The sequence below is a fragment of the Triticum dicoccoides genome, chromosome 7B (genome assembly GCF_002162155.2).
Source record: "Triticum dicoccoides isolate Atlit2015 ecotype Zavitan chromosome 7B, WEW_v2.0, whole genome shotgun sequence".
Lineage (NCBI taxonomy): Eukaryota > Viridiplantae > Streptophyta > Magnoliopsida > Poales > Poaceae > Triticum > Triticum dicoccoides.
Genome location: NC_041393.1, coordinates 437,661,015 through 437,688,538, shown reverse-complemented (window position 1 = coordinate 437,688,538; position 27,524 = coordinate 437,661,015).

Here is a 27,524-nt window from a genome sequence, read left to right as displayed (position 1 = left end):
TAACACATTATCAAAGGAACTATAAGAATGTCGGACTATGCTGACTGCTACCATTGCCGAACTAGAAAATTTGAAGAAATCCAAGAAGGCACCTGATGGTAAGTACAACAGCAGCTCGGAAATAAGATTTCGTGCCTACACCGAGGTTGCTTAACTATGCTCTTCTCTCGTTGGTAGGCTTGACAGATCAACTTGAGGAGAGGCTAAGGGCTGCCCAAGTAGACAAACAACATGCCGAAGGGCAAGAAGCCGCTGGTCAACATGTACTGACATGGACCATTAATGAGAAGAACAAACTACAGGATGCAAATATCAAGCAAGCCGAAGAACTGAAGGATTTAAGAGCCCAATTATTAGGTGCTTTGAAGGAGAACAGGAAGCTGAAAGGCGGCATATTCATTATGCTCTTTAACCTATCTGTCACACGATCTCCTGTTTAAATTTTTTACAAGTTTGCTTCTGTGGGTGTGCTAACCGGACGTCCCGAAGGAGAAGTGTCTAGATTCCAATGCGACCTGCTACAAGAGCAGTCCAAAGTGCACGAGTGAGCTCAGAAAGCAATAAGGAGAATGGCTAAGGCTTTATGGCCATCCGATTCACCTCCAGGAAGTATGGATGAGCTTGCGAATTTATTCAAGGGATCTCGTCGCCGTTTGGAGCTATGGAAGATATCAGCTTGTCGGGAAGGCACCCGAGAAGCCTGGGCCACTGTGAAAACGCGGTATACCAAACTTGATCCAAATCATATGGCCCGGGTCGGACCTCGGGGACCAGATGGACAAGAAATTCCTGTTAGCGTAGTGTACGACCAAGTGAAAATAGCCGCTAAGTTTTCTCAACAGGATTGTAAACTAGACAACCTGCTATAGGGTCTAGAGGAAGAAGAAGTTTTTGAGTCCAAGTAGCAGTGTACTTTATCAACAAAGTTATCTCCAGCCGAATTGTAAAACGATTTTCATGGCAGACTTTCCGCTTCGACCTCCAGAACCCGAGGTTTGGAGTGTTTCCGGACATTATGCCATTGGTAAACACCAAGGTATGTTCCGAAACTAGGCAGTCCGGTCATAGTTGCTTAAATAGACAAGTTGTATTCAGGGAGTTATGTTATACTCCCTCCGTCCCAAAATAAGTGTCTTAACCTTAGTACAACTTTGTACTAAAGCTAGTACAAAGTTGAGACACTTATTTTGGGATGGAGGGAGTATTACATTTGATCGTAAGAAACATCTTCCAGAGAGAATAATTCCCTTAAGGGTTCCTTTCCCTGGGCCAGCATGTGTTTTTGCGCATGCATAAGTTGTGGTCTGAGAAATCATAGTACGCATTATAATTTGGGGGCGTATATTGCAGTGAGGGCAGTGAGGGCAGTTCGTCTCTTGTCCGCCAACCGATTATTCCCTTAAGAACGCTAGCTTTGGGCTTCACCTGTCTGAGGTGCACGTCCGGATAACCCAGTTGTGACAATCGCAGAGGTGCTCCCTTTATGCCCTAGCCGAACAAGCGGGAACGTAAGGAATAAGCATAGGAGCCAGGAAACCCAGCTTGGCAAAAACTTAAGTCATAAAGGTGCATATAATGGCGAAGACAAGACACATATGAGTAGACAACACATATATACGGTGAGCTTGACGCTCCAAAATAATAATCATAATAAGCTTCTGTGAAAAGAAGCCCCCAGGTATTATGGGGTATGTACATTTAATGATGTATATCCCTCGAGTGTGCGGTTTATCCGAACACTGGTAGAAGTCGTACAAAAACGAAAAAGTGGGAAAAAAGAAAATACGAAAAAGTTATGAGTGTGAACTTAGGCGTAGAATCTTCAAAGCCGAGCAGTCCATGGATTTGGTTCCAAACGATTATCCGAAGCGTTGCGAAGGCGATAAGCTCTTCCAGTGAGAACTTCATCTATAATGAAGGGACCCTCCCATTTGGGCTTGAGCTTGTCCTTTTTCTTCTCTGGTAGGCGTAGGACGAGTTCACCGACATTATAAGTCTTTGCCCGTACTTCCCTGCTTTGATATCACCGAGCTTGTTGTTGGTAAAATGCAGAACGGGCCTTCGCGATGTCGCGCTCCTCCTCCAAGTTGTCCAGATCGTCCTGCCGGTTGAGCTTGGCCTCTCTCTCTCTTCATACATACGCACTCGAGGTGAGTCATGAATGATGTCGCAAGGCAATACTGCCTCGGCGCCGTACACCATGAAAAAGGTGTATATCCGGTCATGCGATTGGGCGTGGTACGCAGCCCCTAGAGTACAGAATCGAGTTCTTCAACCCAGTGCTTGTCTGATTCTCGCAAAGATTGCACTAGTCTGGGTTTGATGCCGCTCATTATCAGGCCATTAACCCGTTTGACCTGACCTTTTGTCTGAGGGTGATATACGGAGGCCTAATCGAGTTTGATGCCCAAATTAGCGCACCAGGTTTTCACCTCATCGGACGTAAAGTTAGAACCATTGTCAGTAATAATACTATGCGGGACACCATAACAGTGCACAACACCGGATATGGAGTCTATAACCGGTCCGGCTTCGGTCGTTTTGACTGGTTTGGCTTCTATCCACTTAGTGAACTTGTCGACCATGACCAGTAAATATTTCTTCTTATGGCTTCCCCCTTTAAGGGGTCCGATCATGTCTAGCCCCTAGACCGCAAAAGGCCAAGCGATGGGGATTGTTTGTAAGGCCGTGGGCGGCATATGGCTTTGATTGATGAAAAGCTGACATCAAACACAACGCTGTACGAGGTCCTGTGCGTCTGCTCGGGTCGTGGGCCAAAAGAAACCCGTACGAAAGGCCTTACTTACAAGGGCCCAAGCTGCAGCGTGATGGCCACCAAGACCGGCGTGTATTTCAGCCAAGAGCTATTGTCCTTCTTCTTCGGAGATACACCTTTGGAGTACTCCGGTGGTACTTTTCTTGTACAGTTCCCCCTCATGGACTTTGTAGGCCTTCGAGCGTCGAGCAATATGACGGGCCTCCGTCTGATCATCAGGGAGCTCCTTCCTAGTAAGGTAGGCGAGGAAAGGTTCAGTCCACAGGGCAATTACAGCCATGATTTTGTGGGCTGATGGTGTTATTTCGGTGCCCGAACCCCCGACAATATCGGAACTGTGTTTGGAATCTGGGGGTATGATCGGTTCTGGAACGGTGTTGCTGCTATCCTCTTGCCACACAATGGATGACTTGAAGAGCTTCTCCACGAAGGTGTTAAGCAGGACGGGGTCGCGCTTGGCGCCCATGTGGGCAAGTATGTCCGCAGCTTGATTACTCTTTCTCTTGAGCCACATGATGAAACTCGAGCCCTTCAAATCGAGCTGATATTTTGAGTAAGGCGTTGCGGTAAGCTGCCATCTTCGAATCCTATGCGTCGAAGTCTCCGTTTATCTGAGATATTGCGAGGTTTGAATCCCCGCGTACTTCGAGGCATTGTATACCCATGGAGATGGCCATCCGGAGACCGTGCAATAGGGCCTCGTATTCGGCTGCATTGTTAGAGTCTGTATACGGTATTTGGAGCATGTAACGAACAGTGTCTCCTGTGGGGGATGTCAAGACGACACCAGCCCCAATTGGCTAACATTTTAGAGCCGTTGAAGTGCATCACCCAGTTGGAATATGTGTTGTATTCTTTAGGGAGTTCGGCCTCTGTCCATTCGGCGACGAGGTCAGCCAACACCTGAGATTTGATAGCTCAGCGTGGCTTGTAAATTATTTCAAATGGTAAGAGCTCGATGGACCATTTAGCAATCCGGCCGGTGGCGTCCCGATTTTTTATAATATCGTTAAGTGGTACTTAGGAAGCCACCGTAATCGAGCACTCTTGAAAGTAGTGTCGCAGCTTGCGGGATGCCTTAAAGACCGCATACGCTATCTTTTGATAATGTGGGTATCGGGATTTGCATGGTGTAAGGACCGTCGATGCATAATATACTGGTTTTTGAAGTGGGAATTTATGTCCCTCCTCCTCCCGTTCGACGACGAGCACCGCACTCACCACCTGGTGAGTTGCAGATATGTAGAGCAGCATCAGCTCACCGACGTTTCGTGCGGCCAGGATTGGGTTACTTGCTAACAGAGCTTTTATTTCTTCCAGTCCGGCTATGGCAGCGTCCATCCACACGAAGTGGTCAGTGCGGTGGAGCAAGCGATATAATGGCAACGCCTTTTCCCCTAGTCTGGAGATAAAATGGCTTAAAGCTGCCACGCACCCGGCTAATTTTTGGACCATCTTGAGGTCTGTTGGTGTTGCCAACTATGACAAGGCTCGGATTTTAGCGGGGTTTGCTTCTATTACTCTATTAGAGACGATCAACCCAAGTAGCTTTCTGGCTGGAACGTCGAAAACGCATTTTTCCGGATTGAGCCGTAAGTCATATGCTCAGAGGTTGTCAAATGTAAGGCGTAAGTCATCCACCAATGAATCGACATGTTTGGTTTTGATGACTACGTCATCTACATATGCCTCCACAGTTTTGCCGATCTGCTTTTCCAGGCATGTTTGAATCATGCGTTGGTCGGTTGCGCCGGCATTCTTGAGTCCGAAAGGCATAGTATTGAAGCAAAAGGGCCCATACAGAGTGATGAGTGTCGTTGCGGCTTGGTCGGATTCTTTCATCTTAATTTGATGGTATCCGGAATATGCGTCAAGGAAGCACAAGGAATCGTGTCATGTGGTTGCGTCAATAATCTGGTCAATTCGAGGTAGTGGGAAGGGGTCCTTAGGGCAAGCCTTATTAAGGTCTTTGAAATCGACACACAAGCGCCAGTATTTATCCTTCTTAGGTACCATGACCAGGTTTGCTAGCCAGTCCGGATGTTTGATCTCTCTTATAAACCCAGCTTCGAGTAGCTTGGCTAGCTCCTCCCCCATAGCCTGTCGTTTGGGTTCGGAGAATCGGCGCAGAGTTTGCTTGACTGGTTTGTATCCTTTTAGTATATTGAGACTATGCTTGGCCAGTTTTCATGGGATACCTGGCATATTCGAAGGGTTCCAGGCAAAAATGTCCCAATTCTCATGCAGGAATGCGCGTAATGCGGCGTCCACCGTCGGATCCAGCTGTGCCCCCAATGGAAGCTGTTTTCTTGGGGTCCGTCGGGTGGACTTGAAATTTGACTATTTCGTTTGCTAGCTTTAAGGAAGTAGATTTGGGTCTCTTATCAAGGATTACATCGTCCCTATCTACTATAGAACATAGAGTGGTCAATTCTTCGGCCGCGAGGGCCTCGGATAATGCCTCAAGGGCCAGAGAGGTAGTTTTGTTTTTGGCATGGAGTGCTATGTCTGGATCACTGGTGATAGTGATAACTCCATTGGGCCCGAGCATTTTGAGCTTCATATACCTATAATGGGGTACGGCTTGAAAGCGCGTGAATGCATGTCGCCCCAGCAAGGCATGATACCCGCTGTTGAAAGGTGCCACATGGAAGAGTAACTCTTCAGACCTATAGTTCTCCGGCGTGCCGAATACCACGTCGAGTTTGATTTTTCCCGAGCATCTGGCTTCCTGACTAGGGATAATACCGCGGAAAGTTGTGTTACTTTGCTCAATGCGACTCCTGTCCATTTGCATTTTATTGAGTGTGTCCTCGTAGATGAGGTTTAGTCCGCTACCACCGTCCATTAGTACTTTAGTGAGCCAGAAGTCATCTACGATTGGGTTTAGGACCAAAGCGGACTGAGCCGATTTGTCATTAGTGTTGAAAGTGATTGCCGTGTCATTCCAAGGATTTACTGCTGCCACATGGCAGACTTCGACGAGGTCGTGGAGCGCCCTTTTGCGCTGATTATTTGATGAAAAGGTCTCGAAGACCGTGAATACTTTGGGATCATTGTCCTCTGAAGAGTAGTTCTCTGGAGTGTTGTTAGTGAGGATACCCTCGCCGCTCTTGGCCACCTGCCGGAGTATCCAACATGTTCGAAGGTCATGTGAATTTGACAGGGCTTGTCGAGCCATTCCTCGAGGACAGTTTTATGCCCCATAAAGGGTTTGATTTTCTTGTCCGCGGGATAGTGATTAGGTGCTCCGCGAGGATGCATCCTCTTTGCCCATCCGGGAGATGGCTTAAAGGCCTGTGGTTCCCATCGGACTGTCTGGGTTTTCTAGGCGCTTTTCATTGCGCAGTACTTCTATACTATGTGTGCCAAATCTACAAAGTATAGTACTTGACGGTGGTTGAGGGCATTAAGGATTCCCCCATCTGTGCAATTGTTGCAAAATACCGAGATCACGTCATCATCACAGCAACCCTTGATCTTGTTTTTATCAAGTAGGAATCTATCCCAAAAGTGGTGGACTGTTTCCTGAGGCTGCTGTCGCACATACATTAAGTCGCATATGTCTGGAGGACCAGAGTTGCTTGGGGAATATTGCTTGTGGTGGGTGGGCAGGCTCAAATCCGAACCCTGGCCCACTGAGAAGTCCGGATTCTGAAGAATTTCCGAGGTTATAGGCCTGGGCTCCGGAGCATCCGCTGCATTTTTAGGCTCGACGCCCGATTCCATGTTCGGAGGACAGGAAGTGTCTTCCAGAAGACGGGGGTCCGGTTCTTCGAGCTCGGAGACCCGAACATACTTTGTTCTCAATGTAGGAGAAGAGTCATTATCGGCTTGTTCCTCCATGATTGCCACATGATGGGTGGTCGATGGAGATCTGATTTCTCTCTGATCGGGTTTAAGCCCAGTCCGATCATAGTCGGTTGCGACCCCCAGGGCGGCGATGCGATCTAGCAGTTCGTTTAAGGCCAATACATCTGTTGAATCCATCTTGTCGGAGTATTCAGGGCCGACGCGGAAGTGATTTTTGGCGATGAGTTGGGCTGCTTCTGGCTTAACGGCCAGGCGAGCGCCCATGATGAAGCTGCCGAGCCGGAGGGTTTGCCCTAAAGCTAGGGCTCCTCCGGAAGTGATGCTGTCCTTGATGATAAGGCAAGCCATCAATCCTTCTGTTGACGGCACAGAGGAACTCTCAAAGAAAGCACCAATGTCGGTGTCAAAACCGGCAGATCTCGGGTAGGGGGTCCCGAACTGTGCGTCTGAGGATCGAAGGTAACAGGAGACAAGGGACACGATGTTTACACAGGTTCGGGCCCTCTTAATGGAGGTAATACCCTACTTCCTGCTTGATTGATTTTGATGAGTATAGGGGTTACAAGAGTTGATCTACCTCGAGATCGTAATGGCTAAACCCTAGATGTCTATCCTATATGATTGTGATTGTCCCTACGGACTAAACCCTCCGGTTTATATAGACACCGGAGGAGGATAGGGTTATACAAAGTCGGTTAACAGAGGAAGGGAAACTACATATCCGGACGCTAAGCTTGTCGTCCACGTAAAGGAGAGTCCCACCCAAACACAGGAGAAGGCCTTCGGTTCTATATTTTGATGACCCGTCAGTCCGGCCCATGTCACATAGTGAAAGTGCAACTATCCCTAGGTGGTTTTGGTAATTCATAACAACATATAGCTCATTGAGCTAATGCTATTCCAAGACTATTATTTCAGAAAAGCTCAATGAATGGCATGGCATGGATGATGAAAGTGGATCCCTCAAAATACTAAGGACAAAGGATTGGCTCAAGCTCAAAAGCTCAAGACTCTTCATTTTATATTTTAGTGATCCAAGATCACATTGAGTCTATAGGAAAAGCCAATACTATCAAGGAGGGATGAGGTGTTGCTTAATGAGCCTCTTGCTTCATGTGCTTTGTGATATGCTCCAAAACCCTCAGCTACTTTCCCACATCCACAAATGACCTAAACCCAAAGCCAAAATCGGTCACACAGATTCTTCCTATCCGGCGCCACCGATTTCAAAAGTCATAGCCACTGCCACAAACCCTAAGCAAATCGGTCTTACCGATAGGGATCTCGGTCTCACCGAGATGGGATTGTAATCTCTCTGTTTCCCTTCGTAACGTTTCGATCTAACCAAAGTGAGCGATCGGTCCCATCGAGATTGCAATGTAAACTCTCTGTTTCCCTTTTGTAACATTTCGGTCTCACCGAAAAGAGCAAATCGGTCCCATCAAGTTTACCTGACCAACTCTCTGGAAAGCTTATTACCAAATCAGTCTCACCGAGTTTGTGTAATCGGTCTTACCGAGATTACGTTATGCCCTAACCCTAACCGAATCGGTCTCACCGAGATGCATGTTAGTCCCACCGAAAATCCTAACGGTCACTAGGTTTACTAAATCGGTACGACCGAGTCTGTTGAATCGGTCCCACCGAGTTTGGTAAATTGTGTGTAACGGTTAGATTTTGTGTGGAGGCTATATATACCCCTCCACCTCCTCTTCATTCATGGAGAGAGCCATCAGAACAAACCTACACTTCCAACTTACCATTTCTGAGTGAGAACCACCTACTCATGTGTTGAGGCCAAGATATTCCATTCCTACCATATGAATCTTGATCTCTAGCCTTCCCTAAGTTGCTTTCCACTCAAATCTTCTTTCCACCAGATCCAAAACCTCTGAGAGAGAGTTGAGTGTTGGGGAGACTATCATTTGAAGCACAAGAGCAAGGAGTTCATCATCAACGCACCATTTGTTACTTCTTGGAGAGTGGTGTCTCCTAGATTGGCTAGGTGTCACTTGGGAGCCTTCGACAAGATTGTGGAGTTGAACCAAGGAGTTTGTAAGGGCAAGGAGATCGCCTACTTCGTGAAGATCTACCGCTAGTGAGGCAAGTCCTTCGTGGGCGACGGCCATGGTGGGATAGACAAGGTTGCTTCTTCGTGGACCCTTCGTGGGTGGAGCGCTCCGTGGACTCGCGCAACGGTTACCCTTCGTGGGTTGAAGTCTCCATCAACGTGGATGTACGATAGCACCACCTATCGGAACCACGCCAAAAACATCTGTGTCTCCAATTGCGTTTGAATCCTCCAAACCCTTCCCTTTACTTTCTTGCAAGTTGCATGCTTTAATTTCCGTTGCCTATATACTCTTTGCATGCTTGCTTGAATAGTGTGATGATTTCTTGACTTGTCCTAAAGTAGCTAAAATCTGCCAAACTCTAAAATTGGGAAAAGGTTAAGTTTTTAATTGGTCAAGTAGTCTAATCACCCCCCTCTAGACATACTTCAAGGTCCTACAAGTGGTATCAGAGCTTTGGTCTCCATTTGCTTTGATTTCCATAGCTTTTGGTGGTCATAGCCTTGGTTTCACAACCTAGGAGAGTATGGCATCTAGCGAGGGAAATTATCACCGTAGAGGTCCTTACTTTGATGGTACTAATTTTGCTAGTTGGAAGCATAAGATGAAAATGCATATTCTTGGACATAACCCCGCCGTTTGGGCAATTATTTGTATTGGCTTGCAAGGTGAATTCTTTGATGGAAAAGAACCGAACCGTGAAGCTAATGCAGAAGAATTGAAGATGCTGCAATACAACGCTCAAGCTTGTGATATCATCTTCAACGGATTGTGCCCCGAAGAATTCAACAAAATCAGCCGTCTTGAGAATGCAAAGGAAATTTGGGATACTTTGATTGATATGCATGAAGGTACCGAATCCGTCAAGGAATCCAAGTTGGATGTGCTCCAAAGTCAGCTTGACAAGTTCAAAATGAAGGATGGTGAAGGTGTCGCTGAAATGTACTCTAGGATTGGTCTTATCACAAATGAGATTGCCGGCTTAGGGAGTGAAGAGATGACCGACAAATTCATCATCAAGAATATCCTAAGAGCATTGGATGGAAAGTATGATACCGTGTTCACATTGATTCAAATGATGCCAAACTACAAAGATCTCAAGCCAACGGAAGTCATTGGAAGAATTGTTGCTCATGAGATGTCACTCAAGGATAAGGAGGAACTTCACAACAAGTCAAGTGGTGCTTACAAAGCCTCAAGTGAAGCCCCCACATCATCAAGCGAGAAACAAACCTTCAATAAAGAATTGAGCTTAATGGTGAAGAACTTCAACAAATTCTACAAGAGTAGAAGCAAAGAAAGAAGCTCAAAGTCAAGGTCTTACAATGACAAAAGATCTTCTAGTCGAGAGCGAAATTGCTACAATTGTGGGAGACCCGGACACTATTCCAATGAGTGTACGACACCCTACAAAAGAAGAGAAGATTCTCCAAGAAGAATAAGCAAAAGAGAAGAATCGCCACCAAGAGAGAGGAGGAGTAGAGATGATCGTTATGAACGAAGACCCTCACGGAGAAGCAAGGATTCAGAAAGGAAGGACAAGTCATCAAGGAGCTACACAAAACGAAGACATCAAGCTCATGTTGGTGAATGGGTATCCGGCTCCAACTCCGACAATCACTCCGAGAGAAGCTATCACTCCGACTCCGAATATACTCAAGATGAAGGTGTTGCCGGTCTAGCACTTGTGTCAACCAACTCCTACGACATATTTGATTCACCAAATGAAGAAATTGGAAGATGCTTCATGGCAAAAGGTCCAAAGGTAACACATCCTGAGTATGTTGATTTCAATAGTGATGAAGATGACTTGCTTGTGGATGATGATTTACTTGTTGACAACTCTAGTGATGAATACTATGATGAAACGTCAATTAATCATGCTAATCAAGATAAAATGAATGACAATGATAAGGAGAAGATTGGGCTTCTAACTAAAAAACTAAACACTCTTAAGTTGGCTCATGAAACTATCTTCGAAGATCATCGAGAACTTTTAAGGGCTCATGAGAAGTTACGCTTTGAAAAGCTCAATCTTGAGCAAGAGCATGAGTTCTTAAAGGCAATCAATGATGATCTCCGCAAGAAAAGCTCTTCTTACATTGCCAAGCGTTTACTCTTATCTACTTACATGCCTCAAGTCAAGTCTAGTAACAAATACAAGAAAGATACTTCCTCTAGTAGTAACAATAATCATGTCGATACTTCCTCTAGTAGTAACAATAATCATGTCAAATCCAATATTGTTGCTTCTAGTAGTTCTCTTGATTCCACTAATGATTCTCTTAGCCAAGTTACACTTGAGTAAGAAAATAGCTTATTGAAGGGAATTATAGAGAAAGGTGTTTACAAGAGCCTTGCCGGGAGTAAGCAATTCGAGGAAATTGTACGCAAGCAAGGAAGGCACCGGAAGAATCAAGGTGTTGGTTTTGAACGAAAGCTCAATGCCAATGGAGTTGAGTGGGAAGAAGATCAATACCCCAAGAAGAAGTTTATTCCTCAACAAGAGAAGTATGATCCTACTTCCTTCAAGGGAACACAAGCTCAAGATGATCTTCCACCACAAGACCACAAGACCAAAGGCAAGGACAAGCTTCAAGAAGAGATTGATGCATTTGAAGAAGCACCTAAAGCCTCATTCAAGTGGGTTACCAAGACTATGTTGAGTTCTACTTCATCAAGTACAACTACAACTCCAAGGATTCCCATCAAGATGATGTGGATCCCGAATAAGAAGAACTAGAGAGTTCTTGAGGGTGACTCCGCCAACATTCTTCACTCATATCATTATGGCAAGAACAAGTGCAATCAACTTCCACATCTTGCACTAGTTCAAGGAGTCACAAACCCTCATGTTGGTAAGGCAAGGGACAAGGTAACCTAATGCTTTCATGGACATCATCTTGTGTGTGCATCACTCTATGTCTATGGATATTCTTGTTTGTTCCTTGTGGGACTAACCCATGTAGGTAAGTTGAAAGTGCAACTCACTCCAAAGGATTGCTCCAAATGATCTACATCAACATTGAGCATCCACATCTTCAACACCTACATGAAGTCATCATCGACAAAACCCAAGGTTAGTTCATCCCTCTAAGGGGGGATCTCACATCTAGGGGGAGCTTAACTCTAAAATTGAGTCAAAGCAACTCTAATGGTGTGAACATATCAATGCATTATGTAAAAGTGGTAACCCCACTTGAGCTTAAACGATGAGTATGACCTATGATCAAATGTTCTCATTTGACTCCTAAGTCAATATACTCATATATAGATGACCTAGTCATCGCCAATTGTTTGATAGATGCTAGAATTGGTTGTGCATGCTTTGCCACATATTTCATTTGCCATCTTATTGTGTGAGCATGTTGGTGCATATTTTACTCATTCAAGGACATCCACTTGTTGTTTTGATTGTTTGGGTTCTTTTCTTTTTGCCAAGTGGATGGACAAGAATGCCTAAGAACTTTCTCTAGCTATCTATGCTTTTCTCGTCTCAAACTCTATTCATGCTACATCACAAAATTTGATCAAGTCAGATTCGAACCACTCTGTGTGAGGAGCACTCGGAGTCCCCGATTCGTCATAGACTTAAACTTCCAAAACCTCTTTGTGACTCTCGGTCTGACCGATTCCTCCATTTCGGTCCTACCGAGATCATTAAGTTGATCTGAGTTTTCAATCTCGGTGCAACCGATTTGAACTTTTCGGTCACACCGATTTGCTGTAACTGTACACAGTTATGCATCTCGGTGCCACCGAGTTGTTCCACTCGGTCACACCGACAGGGTCGGGCTATATATAGTCACGGGCAAAATTTTGGAAATTTCTCCAAACCCTTTCGCCCGCGCAATAGCTCGCTCTGCCATCGAAGGTCTCCGGATCGTCTCCTCATCGCCAGCAGCCTCCTGTAGCTGGTCTCCGCCGCCGTCAATGGATTTCGCCCCTGCCGTTGCCGCCGTAGCGAGTTCATCGCCAAGCTAGGGTATGGACTCGATCTTTGTGCTATCCACATCTGATTCCTAGCACATTGTATTCTTATTGAATCTTGCCACAATTGAAACAATCCTATCCAGCCAAAGTAGTCCGTAGATTAGATGAGATTCAAATTTTTAGGGTTAGGTTTCCGCCGAAACCATCTCGGACCCACCGAGTTGAAAAACTCGGTCTCACCGATTTGGCTTATGCCATTGCACAAGTGACTCTCGGTCTGACCGAGAATTGCTAATCGGTGCAACCGATTTTAGGATTCTGTGAAACCCTAGCAGTCTCGGTGCCACCGAACTATGACTCGGTCCAACCGAGTTCATCAGTTTAGGTTCCAAAACTGCTTCGGTATCACCGAGTTTGAAAATCGGTTGATCCGAAATGCTTTCTGTGGAAAACTAAAACTGAATTTTTGAATCATTGTTTTGCAAAAATCTCTGCATTTTGTGATGCTCATCCACTCTATCTCATCTATAACTCTTCACAGGGTCAGCAGTTAGTTTTTGCAGCATGTCAAACCAGAGTGACAGCCAGAACAGGTCAGAAGAGCAGATTGACATGAGCAAGCGCACTAGTCCCTCAAGCTCTACAGATGAAGGGAGCAGAAGCACTCCTAGCAACCTGCCTAAGGCTGCTACCAGGCAAAGGAGGAAGAGAACCTCAGACTCAAAAGATGAGGATTACAAAGCTCAAGAAGATGAGGCTACTTCCAAGAAAGTGGTGCTCAAGAAGGAATATGGCTCTGCACATAGCACAAAGCCTGGAATGAAAAAGAAAGTTCCTGCCAAGAGGACACCAATGCCCAAGGTCAGAGGATCCACTCAAGTGCCAAAACAGACTGAACCCAAAGAGGCACCTGAGAAGAAAGTCACTTCTTCCAAACCCAAGAAAGTCTCCACTGGAGAGACAATGAAGTTTACAATTGAATCAGAGGATGAAGGTGCTGAAGAAGAAGAGAGCAAGAACCACAACTGCCCAAGTTCTTGGAAAGCCCTCTATGATAAGAGATTCTGAAGAAGAGGAAGAGGTTGCTGCACCAGCACCTAAGGCACCCAAGCTTATGGGTGATGCAATCAGATCAGGGGCTGCAACACCTAAGCCCAAGGAAGCACCCAAAGCTGCCTCTAAGGCCAAGCAACTACCAAAGAGGAATACTAGGAGTATTCCAGCTGCTGAGAAGAACAAGGCCCCCGTGCCAAATGTTGCTGAAGAAGAAGATGAAGAAGGTCAGGTCCTAAGGAAGCTCAAGCCCAAGATACCAGACCACAATGATGCTCATCCTGTGGCTGAGGACATGAATATCAGGAGAGATTCAAGGTTGAGGCTATGGAGGATGGAAGATCCATATGCTTCAAGGAGAAGGACTGTTGTTGATTACAGGTTCCATACAAAGGAACAGCAGGACTTCTATGAGACAATCTTGTTGGACAGGAAGCCCATAGTTTGCGATATGAGGTGGGTCGACTGGACCTACATGAAAGAGAATGAAGAACACTATCTTGGAGTGCAAGACAGTTTTGTTGCTTGTGGAATTGCAGATTATGTTGGGCAAAAACTCACCAACTGGAATGATGAACTTATCATGCAATTCTACTCCAGAGCACACTTTTACCCAGATGGAAGAATTGTTTGGATGTCTGAAGGTACAAGGTACCAATCCACTGTTGAAGAATGGGCAAGTCTGATAAATGCCCCTAAGGAAAATGAGGATGACCTGGATATCTATGCAAAGAAGAAGATGGATCACAATTCCATGGCACACATGTACAAGGAGATCCCAGACAAGGCAGTTGAGACTCACAAGTTTGGATGAGTTCACTTTCTGCTGTCAGGCTGCCAACTATCAATTGGATTCTGAGGCACACTCTGTTACCCAAGTCTGGTGACCATAACATGATCAGAGGGCATGCCATCAACATGTTGCATGTGTTTGATGTGCCACAAAAGTTTAAAGTCATGAGCCTGATGATTGAAACCATTAAGAGGACTGCAGCAGATCAGAAGAGGAGCTGTGGATATGCACCTCAGATTCAGGAATTGATCAACTCAAATATAGGCACAGGGAAATATTAATTGGATAAGGAACATTTTCCACTTTATCCAGACTTTGAGGACAATGAGGTTGTCATGAATGAGAATGACCCATCATCAGTTCAAGCTCAAGAGAAGAAGGAGAAGGCAAAGAAGGAGAAGGCTGCCAGGATGCCAACTCAAGAGGAGGCATCTGAGTATTTCTTGAAGAACAAGCAGGAGCAGCTTGGTTACTTAATAGCATCTATACTGAGGATTGAGAAGGGACTGGCCACCCTCATCAGAATCAGGAGAGCCTATAGAGAATCATGGAACTCAAATTCCATGACCTTGATGTCAAAGTAACTGAGATTCAGTCAGTTGTAAAGCAGCTGCAGGATGACATGCAGGAGAGGCAGGGCAAGACTACAACAAATGTGTTTGCCAGAGTGCCTAGAGCCCAGAGGTCAGTTGCAGTGCCTGTGACAGACACTAGAGCAACATCTTCAGCACCAGCTACTGCCCCTTCAGCTCCAGTGCAACAAGCTCCAGCATCAACTCCAGCACCCTCTACTTCAGCTGAAGCCTTCGTCCTTGGAGTTATCCGGACACCACCACCTGAAGATCAAGCCTGAGAGTTGATCTAGCACTATGCATTTTCTATGAACTTTTTGGTAACTTGTTGCCAAAGGGGGAGAAAAATGTATAAATCATAGGCTTTGAGAGAGACAGAGTGTTGCTTTTGTTCTCTCTTGCTTTATTTGGTGGTTAAACTTGTTTGCTTTTGATTGCTTGAGATATTATGCTTGTGAGACATTGATGATCATGTGTTTGATCATAAGCTACACTTATGCATGTTTGATGATATTATCCTATCTATCTTATGTGATCATTCACTTTGCTTGGTGATGAGTGCATGTATTCAATGTTTATTATTTTGAGCGCTCCACTAAGATGTATGTGACATGGAAGAGTAACCCATGAGCCTAATTCATTGTGCATTTGCAGTCCAAAGCAAATCTTAAACTATGCACAAATTTAGGGGGACCTCTTGCTTATCACATACTTCTCAAAGCGACGATGTTATTCAATCTTATTATCTTTTGTTGAATCTTTGATCTATATGTTGTCATCAATTACCAAAAAGGGGGAGATTGAAAGTGCAACTATCCCTAGGTGGTTTTGGTAATTCATAACAACATATAGCTCATTGAGCTAATGCTATTCCAAGACTATTATTTCAGGAAAGCTCAGTGAATGGCATGGCATGGATGATGAAAGTGGATCCCTCAAAATACTAAGGACAAAGGATTGGCTCAAGCTCAAAAGCTCAAGACTCTTCATTTTATATTTTAGTGATCCAAGATCACATTGAGTCTATAGAAAAAGCCAATACTATCAAGGAGGGATGAGGTGTTGCTTAATGAGCCTCTTGCTTCATGTGATTTGTGATATGCTCCAAAACCCTCAGCTACTTTCCCACATCCACAAATGACCTAAACCCAAAGTGAAAATCGGTCACACCGATTCTTCCTATCCGGCGCCACCGATTTCAAAAGTCATAGCCACTGCCACAAACCCTAAGCAAATCGGTCTTACTGATAGGGATCTCGGTCTCACCGAGATGGGATTGTAATCTCTCTGTTTCCCTTCGTAATGTTTCGGTCTAACCGAAGTGAGCGATCGGTCCCACCGAGATTGCAATGTAAACTCTCTGTTTCCCTTTTGTAACATTTCGGTCTCACCGAAAAGAGCAAATCGGTCCCACCGAGTTTACCTGACAAACTCTCTGGAAAGCTTATTACCAAATCGGTCTCACCGAGTTTGTGTAATCGGTCTTACCGAGATTACGTTATGCCCTAACCCTAACCGAATCGGTCTCACCGAGATGCATGTCAGTCCCACCGAAAATCCTAATGGTCACTAGGTTTACTAAATCGGTCCGACCGAGTCTGTTGAATCGGTCCCACCGAGTTTGGTAAATTGTGTGTAACGGTTAGATTTTGTGTGGAGGCTATATATACCCCTCCACCTCCTCTTCATTCGTGGAGAGAGCCATCAGAACAAACCTACACTTCCAACTTACCATTTCTGAGAGAGAACCACCTACTCATGTGTTGAGGCCAAGATATTCCATTCCTACCATATGAATCTTGATCTCTAGCCTTCCCCAAGTTGCTTTCCACTCAAATCTTATTTCCACCAGATCCAAAACCTATGAGAGAGAGTTGAGTGTTGGGGAGACTATCATTTGAAGCATAAGAGCAAGGAGTTCATCATCAACGCACCATTTGTTACTACTTGGAGAGTGGTGTCTCCTAGATTGGCTAGGTGTCACTTGGGAGCCTTCGACAAGATTGTGGAGTTGAACCAAAGGAGTTTGTAAGGGCAAGGAGATCGCCTACTTCGTGAAGATCTACCGCTAGTGAGGCAAGTCCTTCGTGGGCGACGGCCATGGTGGGATAGACAAGGTTGCTTCTTTGTGGACCCTTCGTGGGTGGAGCCCTCCGTGGACTCGCGCAACCATTACCATTCGTGGGTTGAAGTCTCCATCAACATGGATGTATCATAGCACCACCTATCGGAACCATGCCAAAAACATCCGTGTCTCCAATTGCGTTTGAATCCTCCAAACCCTTCCCTTTACTTTCTTGCAAGTTGCATGCTTTAATTTCCGCTGCCTATATACTCTTTGCATGCTTGCTTGAATAGTGTGATGATTGCTTGACTTGTCCTAAAGTAGCTAAAATCTGCCAAACTCTAAAATTGGGAAAAGGTTAAGTTTTTAATTGGTCAAGTAGTCTAATCATCCCCCCTCTAGACATACTTCAAGGTCCTACACATAGGCCAGCTCTCTAAGGACCCCTTAATAAGGACTCCCTCAGTGGCCGAGTGCCTCGTCTGGAAAATGGGTTGCGCCTGGGCCCCTTGTCGTTGTGTGTCCTTGCCAGGCCGGACTGGCTCGCCGGAGCCGAGCCGCCGCAGGACCCACTTCTTCTTTGGGGCCGACGGCTCGTCCGCGTCGGATCCCTCCTCGGCTGACTCCTCGTCCGCCTCCTAAGTCGTCTCCTCAGCCGTTATTCGAAAAGGGGAGCCCTGACACCGGTGTCGCTGGGCCCCCCGGCAGACCCCGCCCATTCAGCGAACTTCTTCTCCTCTTCGGCCTCCTCAGCCTCGTCCTCCATTATGCCAAGGCTGCCGACCTCCTCGACAAGTGCCGCCCTCCTCCACCTTGGTGGCAATGTACTCCATCTCTTCCCCAGTGGTGGGGCATATGAGCTGCGGCTCAGCACGGATATACTTCTCCAACAAATTGTCGAAGAATTTCTGCACTATCTCTGCTTCTGGCTCGACCCAGGTTGAATCGAGGCCGTGCGCGTTGAACACCGGCATCATAGCGATGATGGCGGTCAAGAAAGAGTTGTTGCTCAACAGGACCACCCCCGCTGGCAACCTGAAAGGATTGTCAACCTTGCCGGTCTTGGCGGCCTTGCCGGACTTCCCGGCCTTGCCGGTCTCATCCACCTTGAGCTGGAAAAGCCTCTGGCAGAGATGCGCGTGTTGTATCACCGTTAAGTTATAGTTCAGGCCAGGGCGAAGCCTCATGATGTCGGTCGCATTCTTGTAATCCCAGGCCGGCCTCCCCTTGTTGTGCAGAGGAGCAATGCGGCGGCGGATGAAGTCGGCCCCGATCATCTCGAGCGTGGGCCCGGCTGAGGTGAGGCGGTGGATCCTAGTGGTGGTGATCGTGAGCTTCTCGTCGTTGGCGTCCAGCTCGCCCCAGTCGTTGCCGCGGACCGGCGGCCTCCGACGGACCTGGCGGAACTCCTGCAGATCCTTCTCCTCAATCCAGCACCACTGGCCCCGCCATTCATCCCACTTGTCCTTTGTGGAACCCTCCGGGTACGTGCCCTTGCTCAGAGCCCTTGGGATCCAAGTGACACACCCAGAGATGGCGCCGCCTTCCTGGATGCGGGGGATGAAGTAGTGGCGAAAGAGCACCATGTTGGGATGCACCCCGGCGAAGCCCTCGCAGAGGTGCGCGAAGAAGGCCATGCACGCCACGGCATTCAGCGCAAAATCCAAAAGATGGAAGCCGTAGGTGTGCATGATGTCATTGAAGAAGTCGGAGAAAGGGGGGCAGAGCCCGCAGGAGAAGTAATCAATGAAAAAAGGATATTTGTATGGACCTGGCTTGGCTAAGGGAGCAGGGATGATGACCGTGGAAGGATGCCCCAACGTCTTTCTTCCCCACATGCACTTGAATTTCTCCCTGAGGATGAGCGCATCGACCATCGAGATGAAGAGGGCGTGCTTCTTTCGCAACTTCACCAGCTCGCTCTCCGACACTTCCTTCCCCTTGGTGGCCTTGGCCGCTCCCTTGCCTTTGCTTGCCTTGGGCGCCATGGCGGCTAAGAAGAGGCGAGGGATCAAGAATCAATGGAAGCGCGGCGGCAGCGGCGAGCAGAGGCAAACAACTCTGGTTTGCGCTTGAGGAAGAAGAGGGGAACGATGGTTCCTAGATTGGGAAGGGCGCAGAGGGTAAATGAGCAGCGCCCCTGCGAATTCCTCTTTTTATGAGGAATGCGTGGGCCGCCTCTTTACTATTTACTGCGGGGTGATGCAAGCGCGATGCGGCCGTTCCACGCACGACCCCCACATCACGCACTCAATGCGGGTCGTGGGGAAGCGCAATTGGCGAAGAGTTTATAGCAGTTAAACCCTGGCACACGTGCCCGTGCACTGTTCTGAGTCTAGCCCAACAACGCTTCGCGCTTATGAGTGGCCCAGGCCCGGGGGCTTCTGTAGGTGTGCAAAAGTAGGGGCTCTTCTGTACCCCTTACTTGTGCACGGGCAGTCGTAGCCACGCCTGCGGCAGGGCTTGGCGGGGCAGGAGGGGACATAACACAATAGTACCAAGACAAACATTCAAGACAACGAACAAAGAGCAGAGGACAAGCTGGACCTCCCCCGACAACATCCTTGCCGGGGCGGCTTGCGTAGCCCCGGCAAGCTCCTTGCCGGGACAACCCGTGAAGCACCAGCAAGATCATCACCATTGAGGCTGAGAGCTTTGACACCATCGACAACGTCAAGGCCAAGACTCGGGGACGCATGCATAGTAGCATGCAGATCTTTGTGAATACTAATGGCCTGCGGATCCACGTAGGACCAGAAGACAAAGACCCCCGGCAAGGCCCTTGCCGGGGACGACTACGAGGCCCCCCGGTAAGCCTTGCCGGGGATGATTGCGGGGCCACAGCCAGGCCCACGCATGACAAGTCTACGCCACCTCACCATAGTTCCAGCGTGACGACCAGCTTGCCACCTAGGCAGACGCCTGCGTGGCCGCATGCAGATCTTCGTGGAGGCTCTACCACCACGCCAACATAGCAGCTAGCCATCCAGCATGGCGTTGCATGCCTCGTCAACCTGGACGCGTGTCAAGGCAATGAGAAGGCAGCGACGGACGGGGCGGGCTTCTGTTACCGTCCCCGATAAAATAAGAGGGCACGTAGGCAGCGCATTAAATGTGTTTGTCCTACGACGCTGAGCGAAGTTTGAACACTGTAGATACTTTCCACCTCCCGTGTGCCGCTGTGGCAACCCCTTTGACGTATAAAAGGATGCCCGAGGCGTACTGGAGAAGGATTCGAACTTTTTGGACTGGGCATGCACCGCAGCTAGTTCAAGAACTCAAGAATACAGAATATACACACAAGCAGGACTAGGGTTTTACGCACCAGTGCGGCCCGAACCTGGGTAAAAATCCCTCGCGCTGATCACTAGACCTGCTCTTCGTGCAGCTCTCTCCCTGCCAACCGTAGAAAGGGATCCCCGTGATCCCATAGGTGTAGTTTCCCCGACAGACGGGTGGCGCCGGAGTAGGTCTCTCGGTAACCGCATACGCTTAATGGAGGGAGGCGGGTGGACTGGTGCCGTTTAAATGCCGAGAGACGCGGAGTGCACCGGGAAGCGGCGCGAGGATGCTCTTGGCCGGCGCGCCGCTTCAATGCCGGCTTCAGTGAGCGATCACGCCTGCTCTGGGCCGACATGAATGCGGACAACTGATTTCGGGCGAAAAAGCGCGTAGGTGCGAGAGAGGGGTTTTTGATGGGCCTGGTTAGTCAGACGTAGGCGTGATAGCGGTCCGCACACCCGCAAAGCCTCTCAGTTTATCTTCAGGTTGTGAAGAAAATGCATCCAGACCATCCAACGGACCGACCAAGACTGCGGTACGAACGGCTGCAGGAAATCGGCCTGGGGATGCCATTGCCTACAGTTGCACAATGCAACGCATGCATGTGAAGCGAAGGGCATACAACTACTGCACCCTCTTTAAATATGTGTACAGTTTGTTTAATTTCGAGGAGTACACTAGTTACTTCAGTATGGATTCACGGTGTCTTACATTACATGCGGTGCATACCAACGTGTACCCTAATCCATTGAACAGCTTGAACTAATAAATATTCGATCGATCGACTATAGTATATAATACGGTCCGGTTGTACGTGTTGTCTCGATCTTACGTATACCTAATTAGCTAGCTAGTGGCTGGTTAGCTGTTGTAAGTCAGAGAGAAAGCTATCGTCAAGACTAATTCAGTTCTGTACATGTTAACTAATTAAGTAGCTAGGCAGGTAGGCTAGACGACACATAGCACCAAATTTAAGAGAACAAAAATATTTACAGAAAATAAATGGTCTTCCTTTTGTCATCGACATGCACTATATTTCATTGAGGCCGTCATCTAAAATATCTGTATATGCGGTATGCACAAGTGTGCATCTTCAGGAGTCAACCGTTTCACATGGATGCTACCTGTCCTCCTGTTTAATTGGATGCAAGACTTTGAGGTACATATTTGCCCAAAATTAGGTATAGGTTGGACCTAGCTATGATGAATCCTTGGAATTGAAACTGACACACAAATGGGAGGTCAAGTGGAATGCTAGCTAGCTAGTCCAGAACCTATAGCTAGATAAAAAGACAGAATAAAATCGATGGCCTTCATTGATCACAAACGTACCAATCAAAATATATACTCTCCCCCTAAGGTCAACACAAGAACCTCCTCCCGTGTTTAATTCATCGTGTCAAAATACTTTTCGTCCTATAAAAACATTTGAATTTGCAATCGATCGAACTTCTGTAACCTTGCCTATCAATGTGTGAAAGATTATTAGTCAAACAAAATACTCGTTGCTTCTCAAAAGCACATTATTGTTCATGGAGCCAACATTTTCTCAACGAGAGCGCCTTTACATAAGGCACCTGAATTTCTTTTACATCAATCCCTTTAATTCAGGGGCGCTAGATCTTCATCCAACGACCAAAAACAGATCGCACATTATTCATCTTCAACCTCCCCTTCTTCTTCCTCATGCAACCGCGAGGGCCTAACCAGCCCGCTCCCCTCATCCCCACCCCGCTAGTGGACACTTCTGTGCGCGCCACACCCTCCCCATGACCCCCACCGTCGTGCTACCCATCCCTCTACCCCCACCCCCCGACCAGCACCGTCAAATTTTTGACTCACCCCCACCGACTACTGTTGGCTCTTGCTCGTGCACGGCTTAGCCTCGGTCTGTGCTCCTAACGCCGTTCCCGCCTTCAGCCTCACGCGAATCAAAAGTGACTGGCACCTGAAAAATTTTGGGCACCTGATATTTAGCAAACATGTTCAAAACTTTAACCACTAAAATGAGTAAAACTAATAGATTGGGCATATATATTTGTTGCAAAATAACTCTGGGTCATATATTATTAAGTGAAATATATGACGTGATGCATTCATTAAATTCATTAAATGTATAACTCTAGGTCATGACTGGTAGCTTTTTTTTTTTGTTGCAAAATAACTCTGGGTCATATATTCTTTTATTATAAGTTTGCACATTTATTATAAGTGAAATATAGTGACCAAAATAATGCATACATTGATCCTATTAAAAAGGATGCGGTGCATTCATTAAATTCATGATAGAAATCATATATTTCAGAATTGCTCACATATTCGAGTATTTTGGAACTGTGTGAGTAGTTACATATCTTCATCCACTTCACAAAAAGAAGTTACATATCTTCATCCAACGAAACTCGAAGGTAAAGTACTAGCACGTACATAAGCCTGAATGCCTGGTCATCCATTCGTAACAGTTGTGGTGAATCGTGGCAGTTATTTACGACTCAAGTTGGGCCGAAAAGGCGAACCAACCTATGGTTGGATGGTTTTTTTGATCCCCAATCCATTAGGGTTCAAGTCTGCTCGCATTATTCGCGTTGTATGAGCGCTTGATTCTATACTATGTTAAAAAAAGTTGGGCCAAAAAGTGCAGACATTTTATTTTTTTGATTGAATGTACTAGCACGCAGACAAGTGGAGTCAGAGCCGAGTAGTAACGGTACATAAAGCGTTGGCGACCATGCCCGCTGTCGTCACTCCATTTCAATCCCCCGTGGATCCCGACGATCTCGCGCCCCGAGAAAATCTCGCACCCCAAAGAAAGAAGAAGGCCACGACGCGACGACGACGTCGGCATCGAGTTGAAAGCAGAGCAGAGATTTTCCTAGGGGTGCCACGGAAGGAGCCGATGCCGGCGCCGGCGCAAGAAGCGGACGACGACTTCACCTTCCCCACGCCGCCGCCGCTCCTCGCCGCAGCCGCGTGCAGCTACGGCCACCACCGTCACAACAACAGGGTGTCGCCGTCGCCGTCGCCCTCCTCCTCCTCGCTTCCCGCGTGGCTGCTCTCCTCGCCCATCCGCCGCAGCTTCTCCGCCGCGGACTGCGCCGCGTCGCCGTGGCGCGCGACGCGCGGCAGGTGCTGCTCCCCCGCCCTGAGCGACTATGCCGCCGCGTTCTGCGACGGCGGGGACGAAGAGGAGGAGATGATGGACAGCCTCTGGGAGGACCTCAACGACGACGAGGCGCCGGGCAGGGAGAGGAACGATCTGCTCATCGCCTCCCTCGACGTGTCGCGGCGGCGGTCCATCGGAGGCCCAGGCCACCCCGTCGACGGGAGGAGGCCGACGACCACGGCGAAGGAGCGTGAGGCCGCAGCGGTGCTCGCGACGTCGAGGAGCTCCCGAGGGCGCTCCCCGGGGCTGGTGGTGATGATGCGCGCGCTCAAGAAGATGTTCGTCGCGCACAAGAGCAGAAGCAAAGTGCACAAGGTCGACGAGCAGAGCACCGCCTCTGCTTCTTCCGGCAACTCCTTCAAGAAATGAGGTGCATCATGACTTCATGAGCCGCAGATCACAGTAAAAACAGTTGCACTTTATGATAAATAGCGTGTTGGTCACAAACTTGTAAATCATTGATTTCCTTTTTTGAACCTTCGAGCATTGATTTCTTGATCGAAATATCTGCACAATGATCATAATCACAGTTGTGTGATTTTTAGTACATTGCGAATCGTAGTATTACTGTGTATCATTACGTACAGTCATATCCATTTTATGTACGAGCAGTTATTTGGTTAGATTAAACATGGTTTACATACAGTTGGAGACTGCTTTTCTTTCCCCACTTTGTGCAGCGTGTTCTCATTTGTTCTGGTTTGATTCACTACTTGTGTTTTTGGCCTGAGATATGTGTACAATGCTGCAATTGTGTCTTGCTGAAGAACACCAGTCAGCTGCAGATTCACTTGGATTCTTTATTAGAAAGTCGCAGCTATATATTGAGCAAAAAGTAATGTAGTATTACTCCTGATGAAGCTCCTGAGATTGTGATGCACACTGGCAATGAATTTGTACAGCTTAGGCTTTCCTGGGACGAAACTAGGGGAATTAGGCAGGAGTCATCTATCATCGACCAGTCATCTTCTGCTATTAAGACCGACCAATTAGGAGGATATAGGATACTCAAGTTCCGTGATCACGGCCAATTAGGGCCAAACCCATTAGCTTAGGTTGGACCGTAAGCACCATGGACAAAGTTAGTTAGGCCATGATAATTGTATAGCAAAGCTGTCAAGTAGTAGTAGTAGTAGTAGTCAATTAGCGATTGTAGCACAAAACAAGGTTGTCTGATTCTTCATTCGTGCATACTGGAGTACGTAGTATTTAAGAGGAGAGGCCAACTGCATGTGGGATTTGATTCCAGCTTGCAGACAGATTGACAAAAATCTTCGGTAGAATTCTTTTCAGCTAAACGTTGCTTCCGATTATGACTTGACGATGACGAGTATTTAACAAAAAACTACCACATTTGATGAAAAACGTACCTACAAACTACCACTTTACAAATTCGTGTCGAAAACTATCATTTTTTTACTAATCCTTGACTAAAAACTACCATGTCTCAAAAGAGCCTGATTTGCCTCTTTAAAACGTGTTTTTGACTGGTAACCTAAACTAATTAGGAGTTAGACTAATCTGACAACATAGGCCCAGTAAACAGTGGCCCATCAGACTGCGGACGAACTCTTGCCCGCACAACCTCTCCTCCTTCTCACGCGCAGTTCGCCGCCCCGCAAACTGTCGGAGCAGCACTTCGCCGCAGGTGCAGCCGTGGAAGCCACTCGCCGCTGGAGCCGCCGCCCTTGGCCACGGGTGCCGCCCGCCGCCCTTCGCCCCTGGAGCCGCTCGCCGCGGGAGCCGCCGCCGCCGCCGCCTTTCGCCACTGGAGCCGCTCGCCGCGGGTCGCCGCTGGAGCCGCTCGCCCCCGCGCCCTTCGCCGCTGAAGCCGCCTGCCCCAACCTCCGCTGCCTTGCCGCCTCGCCGGATCCGGCCAAAATCTTCGCCCCCGTCGCCCCGTTGCGCCGCTGCCTCCGCTCGACCGGGAGGAGACGTCGAGCATCGCCGCCCCATGGGCCGACGACGACCACCAACTGCCTGCCCCGTGAGAGTTGCGCCATCAAACTGATTTTGCTAATGTGCCACGTCAACGTTTACGTGTGGGCCCAACCAGTCAGAAACACGTTTAAAAGAGGTAAATCAGGCTCTTTTCAGACATGATAGTTTTTAGTCAAGGATTAATGAGAAAATGCTAGTTTTCGACACAAATTTGTAAAGTCGTAGTTTGTAGGAATGCTTCCACGAAATGTAGTAGTTTTTTGTTAAATACTCTGACGATGACACAAGGGCGTGTAACAAGGCAATGTACTACGTACAAGAGTATTTCACATATCACAATCTCTGAAGAAGACTATGCAGTACTACCACATCAGTTTATATGGATTCACACTTGATCTAGATAGCACTGCACTAGCGATATTCATTCAGTTCAATGGCACTTGCGCCGACAGTTTGGCGAATCGTCTAGTATTGGGTACTGGACGGTAGTACGTGTCTTGTCTTGAAGGAAAAGTAACTCAAGGACACCGGACTCATTCATAGTTTTCAGATTTCACAAGTCTTCGCTGTAGTAGCTTCGGGTTGCAGTCAAATGATCGGACAGGATACTGCCATCTGGTAGATACCAAAAGTTTTTACAGATTATACTCCCTCCATTCTTAAATATTTGTCTTTTTAGAGATTTCAATAAATGAGTACATACGAAATAAAATGAGTGAATCTATACTTCAAAATATGTTTATACACATCCGTATGTGGTAATCCATTTGAAATATTTAGAAAGACAAATATTTAGAAACGGAGGGAGTAGTTGTTAAACGGATGTGGAGTACAGCATAAGAACATTCATAATTGTTAAACAACATGCTCATCTGTGATCCGCGCGCAAGAATCGATCATGCAATGTGATTTCTGTTTGTGCCATGGAATAGGAGTAATGTAAATTCTCAAAGCAACTCTAACCAATCCCCTGAAAAGCTTTAGAGCATCTATAACCGCGACATGTTAATCGCTGCCCTCAAACGTCTACGGACGCGTCCTCCAACAGTGACTGGGCGGCTTTAAACTTTACCATATGCAACCACAAAACCCTATTGGTAAACAGTTAATACTTGCAAACCCATGCACGTCGATAATTTTGGATGTTGCGGACGTTTGGCCAGCAGTGCCGTCAAAAATACTAAAAAATAAATTGCTCATACTAAGATTTTCACATCCAGATTAGGCTGATATTTAGTCCCACCTCGCCGTGTGAGGAGCTAGTCGACCGGCTTAAATAGCCGGGTCGTCCAAAAGCGATAAGTTTCAGCCATTAATGCATCCTTTGTTAAGGAGATGGACTATCACTATTAATCTTCTCTCCTTATCACATATAAGATTAATAGTCATGGTCTATCTCCTTCACAAACGGAATATTGATATTTGTACAACTCTTTTTGAATCACAATGTGTCGAACGGTGCAAGGGAAATTCGGTGAACAATTTAAAAATCTCTTCCATTGTAGTAGGGCTATCAACGTATATGAACAAGATGAAGTTGAAACTCGATGAACAATCATTAGTTGATGAAATGCAATCTAGTGTCAAGCTACCTTGTTCACACAACGATAATCGATCGACCTATGCAACAAAAGAGAAGCTTGCCGCCATCCGCCGTTGTGGCGATTTAAGCCGGTCGGCGTCCGCCTCTCATGGCGAGGTGGGACTAAAATTTGGAAGCCTCCGTCTTGACCTGGAAGGAGGTTCGGATGGCTGCAGGTGGGTCTGCTCTGACCTGGAGTGGGGTGCCCGGTCGCGTCGCCCTCACCGTCCCTACATTTGGTCCCGATTTGAGGGGTGGCGGTCAGTCCGTGTGTATATGGTGTAACTGAGGGGTCCGGTTGGGTCAATTTTTTTGACCGGGCGGGCATTTAGGAAGAAAATAAAGGGGTCCGACTGTAGATGCTCTTAGAGGAGTAATATTTCACTTTTCCTTCACTAAACTGCACCTAACTGGTCCCCTAAAAGTAAGTTTTAGAGGAGTAAAAATTATCCTCCTCGACCCCTGACTCTAATATTTAC